This window comes from Octopus bimaculoides, chromosome 6, assembly GCF_001194135.2.
Source record: "Octopus bimaculoides isolate UCB-OBI-ISO-001 chromosome 6, ASM119413v2, whole genome shotgun sequence".
NCBI lineage: Eukaryota > Metazoa > Mollusca > Cephalopoda > Octopoda > Octopodidae > Octopus > Octopus bimaculoides.
Window position 1 is genome coordinate 24,450,327 of NC_068986.1, and position 17,072 is coordinate 24,467,398.

Here is a 17,072-nt window from a genome sequence, read left to right on the forward strand (position 1 = left end):
GTGTGTGTGTGTGTGTGTGTGTGTGTCTGTGCGTGTGTCTGTGTGTGTGTCTGTGTGTGTGTTTGGGTGTGTGTACACAGGGACAGACAGACATTCAACGCAATTTACAACTTCTGAATTGATATATTATTTTGAATGTCTCATTCCTAAGGAGATTTCTTTGTACATTACAGTACTCATTACCGTGGTACGTGTAGTATCCACATCCAGTCTCTCCTCCTCCTTTTACTACTACTAATAATACAACTAATACTACAACTACTACTTATATAACCACCATCATCTCTATTACCGCTGCTGTTATTATTACTCCTTCGAATACTGCTGTTGGCGTCAAGTACAGCAAAAGTTTACTCTGTTGAATATTTCTCTAATCTATTGTAAGTAGAAATCACCTTCCCTTTCACTCATATTCTCTCTCTCTCTCTCTCTCTCTCTCTCTCTCTCTCTCTCTCTCTCTCTCTCTCTCTCTCAAACCTCTTCTCGAACTTTGTTCTAGTGAATGAATCCTCAACTCATATCTGGTTCGTTCCCTGCGTAGACTTCCTCGCAGATAGGGGCTCTTCATGAAATACATCGCTCATTTTTTACATGATTTCACAATTTGCGTGAGTGAGAGCATTTTTATTTTTTGTCTTCCCCATTGTTCCTGATTGCTTATCACTCCTGTCCTTCCTTTATCTGCTTCCCATTGTTGCAAGAAAATGGAGTGATTCCAACTGCTATGGAGGAGGAAGATCCTCGTCACCATTTTCTGACATTGTGAACGAAACGATTCCTTTGAACATCATCAAAACTCTAATAATGATCGAACTGGTAGTATTCAGGAGGCAACAATTTTTGTTACCGCATTTCTTTTTATATTTGCCTCTGTTGATGGTTACTTTCTTTCTAAGCATTTCTATTTCTCTTAGAAATATCTTAAACAGTTATACCACTCAAATGTATAATATCTGCTGGATTTTCTTACCTGTATCACTAAACTCAATGCTTTCATTTCCACAATCAGGAGAATACACAGCTCTGGGATATCTCGGTGATCTTCAGGATCCCTGTCTCCATGAAAAGTTCACACGAACAAGTTTCATTCTAGATTACTTCGGGGCTGATCAATGAGTCCCATTGAGCGGCAACGGATACGATAATCTAAGTGTCGACATCATTAGCAATATCTTATGGTACAATTATTCTCTAACGTCGTTCCATGAATTACGGCACCAACTTATTGCCAGTCTGTTGTCTTGCTTCGATAAAATATGTACACCATATTGCCGACCACAGCTTCTTTTACTTCCTATTTTGAGCATATATTGGACACGACTATTTCCCTACAGACACAGTTATATTTCTTTCCTCATTGACTTCGACGAAATCATAAAGTAAGAAAACAGAACTTTAGGTTAACTATCTCACGGCCTCCATTTTGGGATTGAGTTGATTCATGACTAATATTAGTATCTCGCTCGTCACACCAGCAGAAATGACATTGTGCATTGTCTCTGTGTTACATTTATCGTTAGCAATACTTGTGCATGTTTTAGTCTGAAAGTCAATGTTTACAAATACATTCGCTGGAAGAATTCTCATTTTTCTGTGCATTTATCAAAGTCTTAATATTTGTGCTTGTAGCTACGTCTGTTTATACAATTGTCATCGTCATTCTTATTTGTTTGACTTTTTTAAAAACATTTTTTATCATAATTTTCAACGTTTTTCTCCGAATTCTTAGAAACTTGTTTACGAAATATGATCTGAAAATGTCTAAGGACAAACAATATTTTCTTTCCAGGGTAAACAGATTGTACATCGAAATGTTCCAAAGACTTCTGTTGGAAAAATAATCCAAAAGGAGAAAAAATTTCATCCAGAAAAAAGTTGGTAATAATCCAATTTCTTCGAGACCAGCACAAGAGATTTCTGTGCACGACAAAACACGACGACGACGACGATGATGATGATGATGATGATGATGATGATGATGATGATGATGATAATGATGATGATGATGATGATGACGACAACGACGACGACAACAATAATAACAAGAATAATAATAACAATGAATGAAAATAATAAAATAACCTGCATTACTTGCTCCATGCAGAACAGAACGAACACTATGATGACAAGAAACACGATAAAGAAAACCCACAACAGAACGCATTAATGTAGTGTGCCAAGAAATATAAGAACACATATCTACATTCACATCCATCTCAGGAATAGACAGGTGTAGTAGGAACTTGCAGGAATCTACCGATCAGATTAATGATAATAATAACTACAGGCATGAGGCCTGAAATTTTGGGGAAGGGGCTAGTCGATTATATCGATCCCAGTGCGTAAGGGGTACTTATTTTATCGACCCCGAAACGATGAAAGGCAAAGTAGACCTCGGGAGAATTTGACCTCTAATCATAAAACGAACGAAATAGCGTTAAGCATTTTGCCCGGTGTACTAACGATTCTGACATCTCACCACCTAGTATCCTAGTCATAACACCAACTTGATCTTGTAACTTGTTGTCACTTGAAATCTCTGGATGAGACTTGAAGTCAACTTGTACAAATATAAAGCAAAAGACAAACATATAGCCAGGATGGGCCACTCGACTTGAAGAAATTTTAACTGAGCCCCACCTGCAAGTTCATGCGCTGTTTATTTTGAGAAGATTAGCATGATCCTTGCATGAGGATGACACGGAGAGTCATGATGCATATCATATTGTTTAGGCGCAAGAGTGGTTGTGTGGTAAGTAGCTTGCTTACCAGACACATGGTTCCGGTATCAGTCCCACTGCGTAGCACCTTGGTTAAGTGTCTTCTCCTATAGCCTCGGGGCCGACCAAAGCGTTGTGAGTGGATTTGATAGACGGAAACTGAAAGAAGCCTGTCGTATACACACACACATATATATATATATATATATATATATATATATATATATGTGTGTGTGTGTGTGTGTGTGTATGTTTGTGTTCGATTCCCCACCATCGCTTGACAACCGATGCTGATGTGTTTACGTCCCCGTAAATTAGTGGTTCGGCAAAAGACATCGATAGAATAACTAGGTAGGCTTACGAAGAATAAGTTCCGGGGTAGATTTGTTCGACGAAAGGTGGTGCTCCAGCATGGCCGCAGTCAAATGACTGAAACAAATAAAAGAATAAAAGAATAAACGAATAATAATGATCAATACCACAGATTTGCTTATTAGTTGCTTTATTATTATTATTATTATTCAGTAGTTTTACTTTTATAACGTGCTTTCACTTCACTACCGAGCGCAGCTCTGTGCGCCTTGGGTATGTGCTGTGGTTTGCTGTGGTGCTCTTATGTTTACTGTATTGAAAGTGTTTTGCGTAGAATGTGTGCAGTACCCAGTAGTGCAATTTTCTGTATGTTATATATATTTGTAAGTCCTGGTGTTTTTGTTATGTATTTATTATTATTATTATTATTATTATTATTGCCTTTGCACAGCTTCTAACGCTGGAGATGTACTACGGTGTCAGTTATTCACTACTTTAGTTCACTGGTATGTCTGAATTTCTCTTGGAGAAGCTGCTATGCTTAGCTCTGAAAAACATGGAGAAGGACACTCACTCTATTTCTTTCTTCACAGAAATGGAGCAGGTTTGAGCGAAGAATCTGCGAACTCGTGCGAAGAGAAAGATAGTGATATACGCATAAAACCATCCAAGAAGATTTCAAGCTATCTTTAGGCGTTTTCTTAGTATTTCCGTTGTGTCTTTTGAAGAAAACATTACTAGATCACGATAGAAGAGGTTTCACTTGGTGCTTGTATGTTGTCTAATCAAATACCACCACAAGCGTCTTTTACTTTTACTCCTTCTATCCAAATGCAGTAGTGGATCAAATCGCCAATATCTCGCTCTAGAAGATATGAACATTTATTCCTATATTAGAAAGCAAATTACTTTTAAGCACGCGAAATATCCTTCAGAGACTTTGCCGTTCATTCATCTGCTAACGATAAAATAAATACCAGCCAAATATGGTGCCTGATTCAATCGACTTTTCCTTCCTAGAAATTGTTAACATTTTACCAAAGTTATAAATCGATATTCCTTTGTTATTTCCACTTTGAAAGACTCGCAATGCATTATAGATGATTATAGATGCTAATCAGGAAAATATAAATAAAACATGCACTCAAGTAGAATTCAAATATCAAGATTTTATTCCCAAGGTTTGATGAATGCATATATTTATAAATTATATAAGAGAAGAATTGAAATTACAAAATTTACGAAACAGATGTGAAATTTATGCAACACTGATACAGAAAATCTAATGCTTCTACCAGAATTCTTGAAACATATTTCATTCTATATATCTACACTTATGAACAGTTAAATAACCTTTCAAAAGTGAGAATTTCTAAGCAAATGCAAATTACATACAATGTACACGCAGCAAATATAAATGTTAAAATATATGTGCAGATCGTTATGGGATTTAATACTCTTTAGAATCGCGTAAAAAGTTTTGTTAGATATATGCACTGGGGCTCACTAAATGATAAGAATAGAAAGAAAAGAAAACATTTGTCAGTTACAAATATATCATCTGTATGTATCTCAAATCTGATGCAGTTATATATTGTCTTAAGACACAATATAGAAACTGCACTAGATCACAGATACGTATAAAAACACATACACATACAGGTTCAGACGTAAGTGTGCAGCAAGAAGTAGTTTAGGGTTCAGTCCCACTGCTTGGCACCTTGGGAAAGTGTCTTCTACTATGTTCACGAGCTACCTAAAGCTGTGCGTGTAGCTTTGCTTGAAAGAAACTGAATGAAGCCCGTTGTACATATGTGGGGGTTCGTGTGCGTGTGTGTGGTGGTACGTTCTCACACTCTACAAGGTGGGATAAATTCATTTATTTTATCATTAATAATGAAATTCATGGGTAAGCAACCTGGTTTGGTGGTTTGGTATTCGAGAGCCCTCTCTAGCATGTAAGGAGTCCACATGGTAGTCTCCTCTCCGGGTATAAATTCTTATACACAATTATATTATAAAAATATTTATGGCTTCTGACTTTTATTACGCATGCTAATCACAAGTATACATTATTTATTTAATATTTTTTACCCTGTTGAATATTTAAATTCTTCGGCAGATAACACTCGGTTTAATTCATTCACTGCTGTACTAGTCTGGCTCTGCATGTTAGTTGAGGGCATACAACCCCAGGCCATACAACCCCAGGCCATACAACCCCAGGCCATACAACCCCAGGACATACAACCCCATGCCATACAACCCCACATCACCAATATGTGGGAAACAACGATACGGGAGTATGAGGGGAGAGAGAGAAAATCCTCAATGCTCATATGACGATGTCGTCAAACATCCTAGGGACAAAAACGCGCACGGCCAACAACTTTCAAGCCACTAATAAAAATATCCCGGCACTGTATGGACTGCACAATGACAATAAGATGACCACTGACCCAGTGACAGGACCACCTACGAGATCGGTCTGCGGAGCCAATGTTGCCCACAACTACCGGAACTCCTATTTCCTCTCAAGGATCATACGCCCTCTGATAAAAATGTCCCCAGATGTGTGTGACGGCACAGAGGAACTCCTCAGCAGAATAAATGAGTGCAACTATGCCTACGACCTAACGGAATGCATAATACGCAGTATGGACATAGTGTCCATATATACATCCATTGATGTTGATATAGATGTGGAGAAATGTGTGGAGGGGATCAGCGATTGCGATATCGAGTTTCGTGGTGATGACACAGAAGAACTTGGCCTCCTCCTACCATGACTTCTATGGCCAAGACGACCTCTATAGGAAGATGGAACGGGTGGACCAGAGCTTACGGACCCCCGTAAAAAAATGATCAGGTTAAAAAGTTTGTCGTACATGCGGTGGGTACGAGTACCAAGACCACACTCAAGGGCCATATACTCAAGTTTGATAACAAGATATACGCCCAAGAGGACGGTGCAGCCATCGGTGTCACTATCGCTAGCGATGTGGCTAACTTATTTATGGTATGGCGGGATTGGAAACTCGAAAAGAAATTAGCAGAGAACCTCATAAACCCAAACATGTACACCCGCTATGTGGAAATAGGGATCGGCGTCGTATGATTCCAAGAGGTCTGAGAAAAAGATGGCATTATTGTAGAAGTAATAGGGAGGCAGAGGAGTCAACGCGTCGGTAGGTCAGTGACTTGAGCATCTTTGAGGGTGACTGCTAGAAATGGTAACCAAATCCTCCTCGAAAGCCGTTGTCTTTAAGGAAGTGTGACAAACAGAATAACGCAATGCAAGTTACATAATACACTAAAAGTGAACAGGCAGACGATAGCCAGAACCATTTTGAACTTAGTCAACATGATGACTCAGACTGATAGAAATAGACACCAAAACATCGTCAAATGAATCTTTATTTTCTTGGATAATCTAGTTCTAGATATAAGACTTTTGCCATAATGATGTAGGGACATGATTGGAAAACTTTCGGATATAAGCCGGTTCTCTTAAGATTGACATGGGGTTAAACAACAGCGAAAATATTATTTGTTCTCAATTAAATTTAATGTTGTTCATATTTGCATATGATTACAAAAAAAAAGAAAAGATAGAGAAAAATGTACTACGTATTTGAATAGTTTTCATGTAGATCTTAAGAACAGTTCTACTAGAAACCAGTGCGCTTGAAAATAATTCGTAAGTAAATAACCACAGCTAAATATGAAGCGTTCTTTATAAATATTAATGTCGGTATTGTCACGAAATATCCTCACTTGATTAAACGAATATATAGCAATTCCCCATTGAAGTGTGGTGATGTCAAGACTATCTTTTATTACTGAATACATTTTAAATCGTCTAGTTGACCGTAACTAACATTTAAAGTTACAATGCCTGGATAGTAAGCTCTTAGAATGGAAATCAGTTCACCACAAAGTGTCTGTGATTTTCATTTTCTGCCGAGAGAATTGTAATTACAATACATTCAGTAGAAAGCAATTAATATTACAACATCAATAGGCCGGGAGCTTTGACTTTATATTTATATATGTATGCAAGTATATGTATGTATGAATATATGTATGTATATGTATATACATTTATGTATATAGGTATATATGTATGTATGTATTGATACGAACGTACATACTGTATACATTTATATTTCTACAAACACATACAAATAGAAATGTGAGGCAACGAATATTAAGAGCTTATAAAGCTACATCTTATATAGTGTAATTGCAAATATCTAACGAAATTAAATTTCCCAATTATATAAAATACAATCTCATGAACTTGGAAATTCATATAAATTAATGAATTCTTACGATGGAAAATTGCTGTACATTTTCAGAGGTGGTGATATGGCTGATTGAATTTATACACTACATTACTAGGGATCGAATTATAGACGAATTTATGAATGGAAACACCCGACTACAGCAGCATTTTAAAAGGTGGTGCATAAGAACGAATCAAACGTCCTTCAATACGATTAACCTCAGACCAAAAGTGGTCTTACACTTCCGTGAATAAAGTTTTTATTATTTAAATGACAGTCTATCTCTGTTGGTTTTCGTTCCCTGCATGATACCCTTGACTTCGGTACTCAGGAAAATAAACTTGGGGTACCAGCTAAAGCAAAAATCTCAAACAATTAACCACCTCATTGATTTGAAACTGTATGGCAAAGATGAGACACAAGTGAGTTCCGTGGTGAACATGGTCCTCTGTTTTAGTATTGATATTAGAATGGAATTTGAACTCAAGAAGTGCGAAGTAATTTATCTAAAGAGAGGCAAGGTAAGTCCATAGCAGGAATAGAATAGCCCGACAAATATATATAAACACCATCCTGAAGCTGTGACTGAAGAGAAAGTGTATCGATTCTCTGAGACTTCTCCGTACATACCGACAAAACTATAAAAGCTAATAAACCGGATATCATTATAAAAGATCAGACAAAGAAGATGTGTTTATTAATTGACATGAGTATTCCTTGAGATCATAATATAGCGGCGAAAGAATTTGAAAAGATCAGTAAATATAAAGACTTGCTAATAGAAATTGAAAAATGTGGTATCTCAAGGCGACTACCGTACCAGTGATTCTAGGATCTCTAGGAATGGTTAAAAAATGGTTCTGAAACCTATTTGAAAATGTTACCAGGGTTACCATCGTGCAAAAAATCGTCTTAACTGAAGAGTAAAAGAATACCTATTGTCATAGTGGCCCTACGAATGATAGCAAAAGGGGCTGATTCCTTCCTAACTCACATACCAGGAAACATCAAAATGGCAGAAATTCAAAAGATAGTGCTCATGAGAACTGCCCACATCCTACATAAAATACTTTCTATGTAATGTCAAATTCTAAAACAAACACATAATTTTCTTATGATCTCTTAAACATTCTCTAGAACAACATTATATACAAAACCAAATACATGGCACCCTAGGCGTAACACCATCACGAATTTCTATCTTGAAGTCTCTGGGTGACACTTGGAGCCAACTTGTACAAATGCAAAGCAAAAGTCAAACATGCCTATAGCCCACGTGACTATATATCGCCAAAAGTAACATCGCTGCCTATAACCTTACTGTGGTTGCACCACAAATACTAGCACCATCCAGGGATCGATATCTCTACGGATGTCTGTGATGGTGACCCTTGTACTTTCTCATTCCAAATACTATAGGAGCAGTGGAAGAGCAGGTATATCTCATATTGTTTGTTTAGCCCGTTGCATCATTAGTCGATGTTATTGCAGATATAGTAACTTTACTGCCTCTTCATTTTGGGGCTTTTTCCAGCAGCAAATGCCTAGCTCCAAGTGCACTTACTACTTCTCCACTCATGAGTACGCCGCTAAGGAAAGACAAGTGAATACGTTCGCAGTAGCCATAAAGCTGCGAGGAATACTATATCTTAGTTAAGTATAACCGGACACATCTTCCTTAGGGTATCTTCCTCCACATTTTCTGAGCAGAGTTATTCTTTTATCCCTTTTTAAAGCTCAATAAATTAGCCTAAAAGACGCCCGGGTTTTATTGTTATAGTATGTATGTATTGTGCAAAGTCAGTCCCATTCTCTCGTCCTTCAGATTTGTATTACTCTGGTGCAGCAAGTGCCACGAGTCCAGTGGTTAACAGGATGCAGGATTTGCATTTGGTTATCTTTTCTTAGATGAGGAGCTAAAATGCTGAAGGGTCTTCTCTGGCATGGGTCCGTAGATGTGCCTGTGAATGACTTACTTCCAAAGGCAATTCCGTGACATGTTAATTACTCAATAGCTGAGATGTTGACAGTTACTATCACATTGAGTCAGATTAGCTGAGGGGACAATTGTGGCTGAGAAATGATTCTACATTCCTCAAAATCCTGAAACTCCAAAACTAATGCCTTACTACCTAGATGTAGCTTAAAATCACATCCAGGAATATACTATTTAAGTATCAGAAGGCAATCATTTTACCCTACAATCTAACTATTTTCCCAACCCAGGAGATGTTCAATAGTTTTTTAAATAGGTACATTAGCTAATATCAACAAGCTCCCATTCTTCGATAATGATGTGGAGACGTTGTGCCGCATTACTTGTAATAGATGTGCGTCAGTCTTAATTGTGTTATTTATGAAAACGAAAATTGTGGTTGTGACATCAAAATGAACCTCCAAGTTCTACATCTCTGAAGACAAGGGCGAGATAATCTACAAATTAATGTAGATGTTAGTCACATGAATACAACTGTGTTGTGTCAAATTCATCAAGACTAAAATAACGGAAGTATACAATCTTCATTCATTTAACTGTGGGTATTATATTCACATACATAAAAAATTTACAAGAATATGCTTATGAACGCAAACATAACATATACAATCATACATAATAACATAGACATGCATCCTCGTATAGGAATATAAAGTAGGTTTGTGTGCACGCTTGTGTATGCCTGTATATCTGAATTTGTGCATGCATCAATCTGTATTTCCATGAGAGTGAGTATACATACACAAAGTTAATCACTGACAAAATGAAGCTTATATTCATTCACAATTCGACGTCTGATAAAATTGACGAGACACAGTTTTTATTCATGTGAGTTGTATCTGTAGAAATACTTACATATAAAGCTTTCTTTACAAAGATACATTCGTAGGCATACACATACACACATACGCATGTATGTATCTATGTATGTATGTATGTATGTATGTATGTATGTATGTATGTATGTATGTATGTATGTATGTGTATGTATATATATGTGTATGTATATATATGTACGTATATACATATGTATGCATGTACGTATGTATATATATATATATATGTGTGTGTATACATATATGTTTGTATTTATATATATATATATATATGTGTGTGTGTGTGTATGTATATGTATATATATATATGTGTGTGTATGTATGTATATGTATATATATATATATATATATATATATATATATATATGCGTGTATGTGTTAATATATGCATGTAGAGCTAGTTCGTTCGGCGTTATGTTTTATTTTCTCTTCGTTCAGTGTCATGATGTCATTGCATTTCGATGATGACGATAAACATAGAGGAAATGACAGAAAGTGGCTTGCGAATTATTTCAGGTTTATCTTTATTATCTTTGTCATTGTTATTGTTGCTGTCATACTCATCAACTTGGTCGTAGTCAATATCGCCATTCTAATCATAGATGCCTGACGGAAACATTAATCCCATCCTGTCTCAATGAAATTTAGTCTTAATGGATTCTTTCTCAATACATATTTGTTCCCCAGTGAATTCTATCTTAATACCACATTTCCTGATAGACATTGTAGCTATTGTTTATATAATAGCTGTAAAACTGAAGTAGTTTCGCAAATTATTTGAACATATGAGAATAGCATTGGTTCGAGGGTAATTGTAAGTGTGTCTTAGTTTCATTGTCAAATTGAATATATAATGGCAACATTTTATTAGTTTTCCTTATAGTTTGCTTGCCAGTTGGAACATATTATAGCCATTTTGATTAGGTTGTTGTGTTGCAGATGATTGCTGTATATCTTCATTATGTTTTCATAATATATGTTTCTTTCATTCACTTATGTTATCGTATTTATGAGACGTGAGATATTGTAACAGTCATGCATTTATTAAGAACATTCTAGAATTTAAGAAATCAGTTTTAACTGGTCATCAAAATTATGAGAGGAAATCTCAGCAATAACCTATCACTATGTAATGGCTGCTTTTCAGAGCCGCAGCAAGGCTAATAAACTACAATTTATAACAAATAGAATATATGTACCCATACAGACACGGACCCACTGGGGCTTCCTTGTGCGAATAACAATCTTATTGTGCTCGAGTGTCCATGCAAAGTACTGACCAACACTTTCATTATAACCTTAGGTTTAGAATTTATTAGATTTGAAATTAGAAGGTGTGACGTCCATACCACTCACTAAAGAAATAGCCTTAACTGTGAATAAAACATATCAGTAACTTTTCTTTCTAGTGCTGTTCGTTTTGTTGAAATAATTAAATGCAAATGAAATTGGAATGTATGAAAGGAAGGTTTAAATCTTCACACGTATCTCCATAATAATCTAGAAGAAAGTTAAGGTAGTCTCATGAAGAAGCACGAATTTATATTCCATGAAGAATCCATAAAGAATCGGAAATTTAATGAAGAGCAATGAAATTTGTTTAAGTATATAGAGATGTCGATAAACGAAGCCATTTCGATTTAGGCATGAGGAAAGTACCGAATGATAAAACGTGATGAATTACCGAAAACGAACATATTGAAACCAAGTCTTCAATATTAAAAGAAATGATGAAGAACAGAATATATTCAGCAGTACAATTTCAACTATTGAATACCGAAATATATATATTTCATGTTCAGACAGAAATAATTATGTAATTTGCATTCACTAAGACCATCCATTTCCTTTCAAGAAATGCATGGAATTTATTTATAACAATGACTAAGATTTTCTAAGAGCGTTTGGTTATTATCATATTATCAGGAGTTAAGATCCGGCATCCACTTGTGACTATTTTGAAAGGTATTGTTTTACTTAACATTGCAAAACTGCCTATATTTTGTGAAAGAGTTTCTGTGCTGTAGTCAAGTTACATGTACTTATCGAAACTACTTTTCAAATCTCGCAAGCTCCAGTGCATATGAACTCTTAAATTTTCACATTATCTTGAGGTATATATCAGAAATTGCTCCGTCATTAAATTAATGTTTAACTAAAAGGAAATGATTTTGCTAATGCTCATGATATTTCATTGTTCGTCACGATATGACCAAAAGTTTATTTGTTTTCTCTCATGCGGTAGTTTATTTGGAGAATAAAATTTTCGAACTCTGTATCTCTCTCTATACGCACACATAAATATACAGATGTACGCATACACCCACCTATACAACAAACACACACACACGCATAGACACACACACACATCATGTGTGTGTGTATGTGTGTATGAGAGAGAGAGGGAGATTGTGTATATGCCTGTGTATATATCTTTGTAGAGGCAACGTTACTTTACATTATGAATAATATATTGTGATGTAGCATTGTAAAATTATATGACCTCTGCTTTTGTAATAATTTCCGTGAGTTACTTTTACAAGATTAAAAATATTAAAAAAGTTATGCCATAAATTTAATAATTTATATATTATACATATGTATTGAAAGGTTGAACTCTAAATTATATATACAAGCGTTAAATTACATTCCTTGCTCCATACGTGTGATGCGATGGAAGTCTTTGATGATAGAAATCTTTGACTTCCGGTTCCTAAATTATTGCTTTTTAAAATAACCGATTCCATCATTTTCCCCGAAATTATTAAGCATGCCATCGTTTATTTCCAGTTTTCTTGTTTCTAATTCAAATTCTTTTATATGTATCAACTGCAATTCAGTAACATCTAAAGCCATGTACAGCAGCTAATGTTTAATATCTTGCCTGATATGCTGACATCGTCGTGTTATTGATTGGAAATGTTTGGTGAATATCAAAGTATAAAAAGAAATATCTTAGTTTGGAAACATCTGAGACCCAACTAAATATCGGATTATCATTACGATGTACAGATTTCGGATCAAAGCGTACGAGATGTTTTATACCAAAAGTTTTATATCATCTGCACCAATATCTTTAACGAACAATCAATTTGTGGCTTAAATAGGAAATACCTATCTAGGATTCAAATCTACCTCGAAGGTCAGTTCCAAAGAAGCTTTTTGCTAAACAGCATCATATCAAATATGTTCTTTTTTATATGGCTATAACTCCCATTTATCTCTAGAGTAATACCTTACCCACTGCTACCTTTAACTAAATGTACTTTCCTGCAGAGTGGAACACATACGCGTCCATTTATTATGTAGTCTTACAACGTTCAATCTCTGACGATAATTAGCCTAAACGCATGTGGTGAAACAAAAATACTGCCCCGTGAAAATAAATCTTGAAAATATCTTAAAGTTGGCCACTGAAATCATGTAGTATTTGAAATCGCAAGACTGTTACCAAAACATACAAGTAACCTCTTATCCTTAGATCTTTTAAACAGTATCGTGGTGTAACTATCAAACATTAGTTCTTAATGTGGCTGAATACTTCTTTTGAGATCTTCTGTAGATATGTTTTCGAATATATACATAGATACATTCATTGGTGCATACTAAAATACATACATACGTATGTACATACATACTCATACACACGCGCGCGCGCACAAACACACACACACATACACACACACATATATATGCATGCATACATATATGCACACAAACATACGAATATATATATGTGTGTATTGCGTGTGTATGTGTGTGTATAGATAGATAGAAGATAGATACACACATACACACACATACATATATATTAATACATACATACATGTATACATACATACATGTATACATGCATACATGTATACATGCATACATACATACATACATACAGACATACATACATAATGCATGCCTACATATATACATACATATATACATACATATTTGTATATAATACATGAGATTCTGCTCATGGGTAGAGCCATTAGCGAGAAAACGAAAAAAACATTTAACAAAGTAACAATTCTCCAGGAATTCCCTCATCAGCTGTTAATCGAATAAGATATATTATATTTGTGTTTCAGTGCTAAACCTTTACTTAAATGCGTGCCCTACCACCATTAGGTTTGGTAGGCCCTTAAGGTCATTCAATGTACATGTGTTAATATCAATGTTAGAAGCTTTCAAAATACATCAAATCATGAGGCTTGTTGCCCTGTATGATAGTAGTGATCAGCAAAGCCACACCATCAACTAAAAACGGCGAAAACGGCAGCAAATACTTTAATTCTCTCGTCTTGACAACGTGGAAGATCTTACCGTAACTGCTCATTAATTGTTGATGCACAAGACTTGAGAATACAGAGTCAAAATCAGTCTCCAAATGCGAGTAAGTTTCAGGACATGACGATGTATACGTATGAAAGCTTTCATCTTATTTACTCACAACTTAAGGAAGTCAGCTACTACGAGGACTTACGATCCTATTTTACTGGAAGTAACAAACCCTTTCACGACAAGTAAGACATGAGATAGGAGTATATGTGTTTGACTTCAAACTATCTGCAAACATGTATTTCAAAATCAACCAGTCTTGACGGCATTTGTAGAATTTTCTTTATGAAGTCGAAATTTAAGCTTTACTGCAGAAGCTTTAAGATTGTCTTCAATGTATGTATAACAAGCTCCTCATGGTCGCCGATGAGTATAAAACTCGCGTAAGATGTGTACGTAAATCATAACTCTATAGCCAGCTAAGCTTTACATAGAATTTACAGAACTTAAAATATTTCTCTGTAGAGCGAAGATGGAATGAATATTGATCAAAAATATCAAAGGTTATGGAAGGACTGATATTGAAATATTCATCGGAATCAAAATATTCATGTGTATCTATTTTTCAAATTGAGGAGTCAGGATTTTCTCCTCTCTATCACGAGTTAAAGATAGATACTACAATTCGGTCATGGGCAAGTTCCGGTGAGCGGGGCTTCCTGAATTGAACACCCTAACAAAAAATTTCCTTCGATTATTTCAGCAATGCAATCAGCTTGAGATTGAGACCAAGGAAGCAATTACAGTGTAATTTCTTGCGTTCAAAGGACTACAATTTCTTTAATTACTTCCTGTAAAGCATAAGGGGTTTGAATGGAGTAGATACCACTATATTCAGACACTATTTCAGTATTCTGTTCTTAAGTCACAGGCATAGCTATAGACGTAGGCATGGTTCACAGATGTAAGCGCAACTGTATGCTTAAGAAGCTTGTTTTCCTACCATATGGTTCCAGGTTCAGTCCTACATATCATCTTGGGCAAATATCGTCTACTATAGTTATAAGGAGTTATGCTGGTCTATCGCTCAACTACACCCCACATATAATAATGAAAAGAGTTGTAGTCTAGGGAGTTAGATGGCCAGATGTTAGGGGTGATGTGGTCGCAGGAATTATCTGACAGCCATGACTGGGTTCTCTTGCTTGTGTGGCATGGTGCAGAGTCCCGTTGCCCAATATAGAGTCTTCCGGCAGCCACCTTCTTGACCCATGGCAGCACTACCTCCTTCAGGCACTTGATGTAGGCCTCCGAGGTGAGTCTGAGGCTATGTGAGAATATGAATAGAGGCATAACGTCGCCATCACTAGTGATTACTCCAAACTCCATGATGTTGAATGGTTGTTTGATTTTTATCACTCTCGGTACATGTCCTCAGATTGCACTGTCCTTAGATTGATACCCAAACAGTCTGAAATGTTTGTATTGGAGCTTCTGTCTTGAATGCGAAGCAGTACAACATGTTGTTTCCAAATTTCTGGCAGAGCGAATTGCGACATGTTACTCTTTTTCTCACAGAGTGTCCAACCGAGTCTACTATAGTTTGTAGTAATCATAAACAAACAATGCGCATACTCGAAACGTTAAAGACTTTTTCACTTCGCGAGCGTTAAACTAATACATCTGTTTGTTGTCTACACCACCTGTCTTCGTCTTTTGTTTTCTTGTGAATTCTTCCTATGCATATGCATATATATATAGATATATATATACACATAGGAAGGATTTATATATATAAACACACACACACACATACATATAAATACATATGCACGTATGTATGTCTAAAACGCGAGAAATTAAAACTGAGGGATAAGGAAGACACTTAAATTATATGAATATAAAATAAAGAGAAAATATATGCAGAGAAAAGATAAATGGGTTGCAGTTATGTTAAGGTTTAACTACGTAAAGATTTTAATATGTTAAGCATTTTTACTTTTTCTTGGAGTTCACTTGAAATTAGTTCTATAATAGACTTTGTGAAATATTTATGTATTTATTATTTACATTAACATGAGTTATAGTACGATTTTATTTTATCTAGATAAGCCATGTTTATGTTTAAAATCTGTTCTGCGATATATTTTTGAAGAAACACTGCAATAGGTTTTTGAAGTAATAAGCAAAAAGAACTAAGTTAGTTAAAAACTAGAATTATTGATTTATTCTATTGACAGAAGACCAGAGGTTTGAAGAAAAATTTTATAAAATTCAGGTTGGGTTTTTTTTTGTGCTTAGGATAAAACTCTTTTTATTTTTGTAGATTAATCTATTGACTTCTATTGAGGTGAGTCAGCAGATTTTGTAGTGCGTCGAACGGAATGCGGTGGTCTATTTAGATGGGAACCTTTACATAGTGGAATCAAGTCCCATCGTGGTGGGCTTTGTCTTTCACCTTACCGTTAGTCGAATCGGGGCAACCGACTTCTCTATGCCCAAAATGTGTGACTTTGAACAATATTAGAAACAACTATATTGATGACTTTATTTTCAGGTGTGTGAGGAGCGGGGATACGGTAAATGAGCAGACAAAACGTGTTATAATTTATACTATTGGATGCTATTCATATTTTCTGTTCCG

The 17,072-nt window shown here is 35.6% G+C and overlaps 1 pseudogene; it reads left to right on the forward strand.

Moving 5' to 3' along the window:
• The first annotated feature begins 2,659 nt into the window (after window positions 1–2,659).
• On the forward strand, window positions 2,660–2,730 carry LOC128248188 (U6 spliceosomal RNA; annotated as a pseudogene).
• Window positions 2,731–17,072: the final 14,342 nt, after the last annotated feature.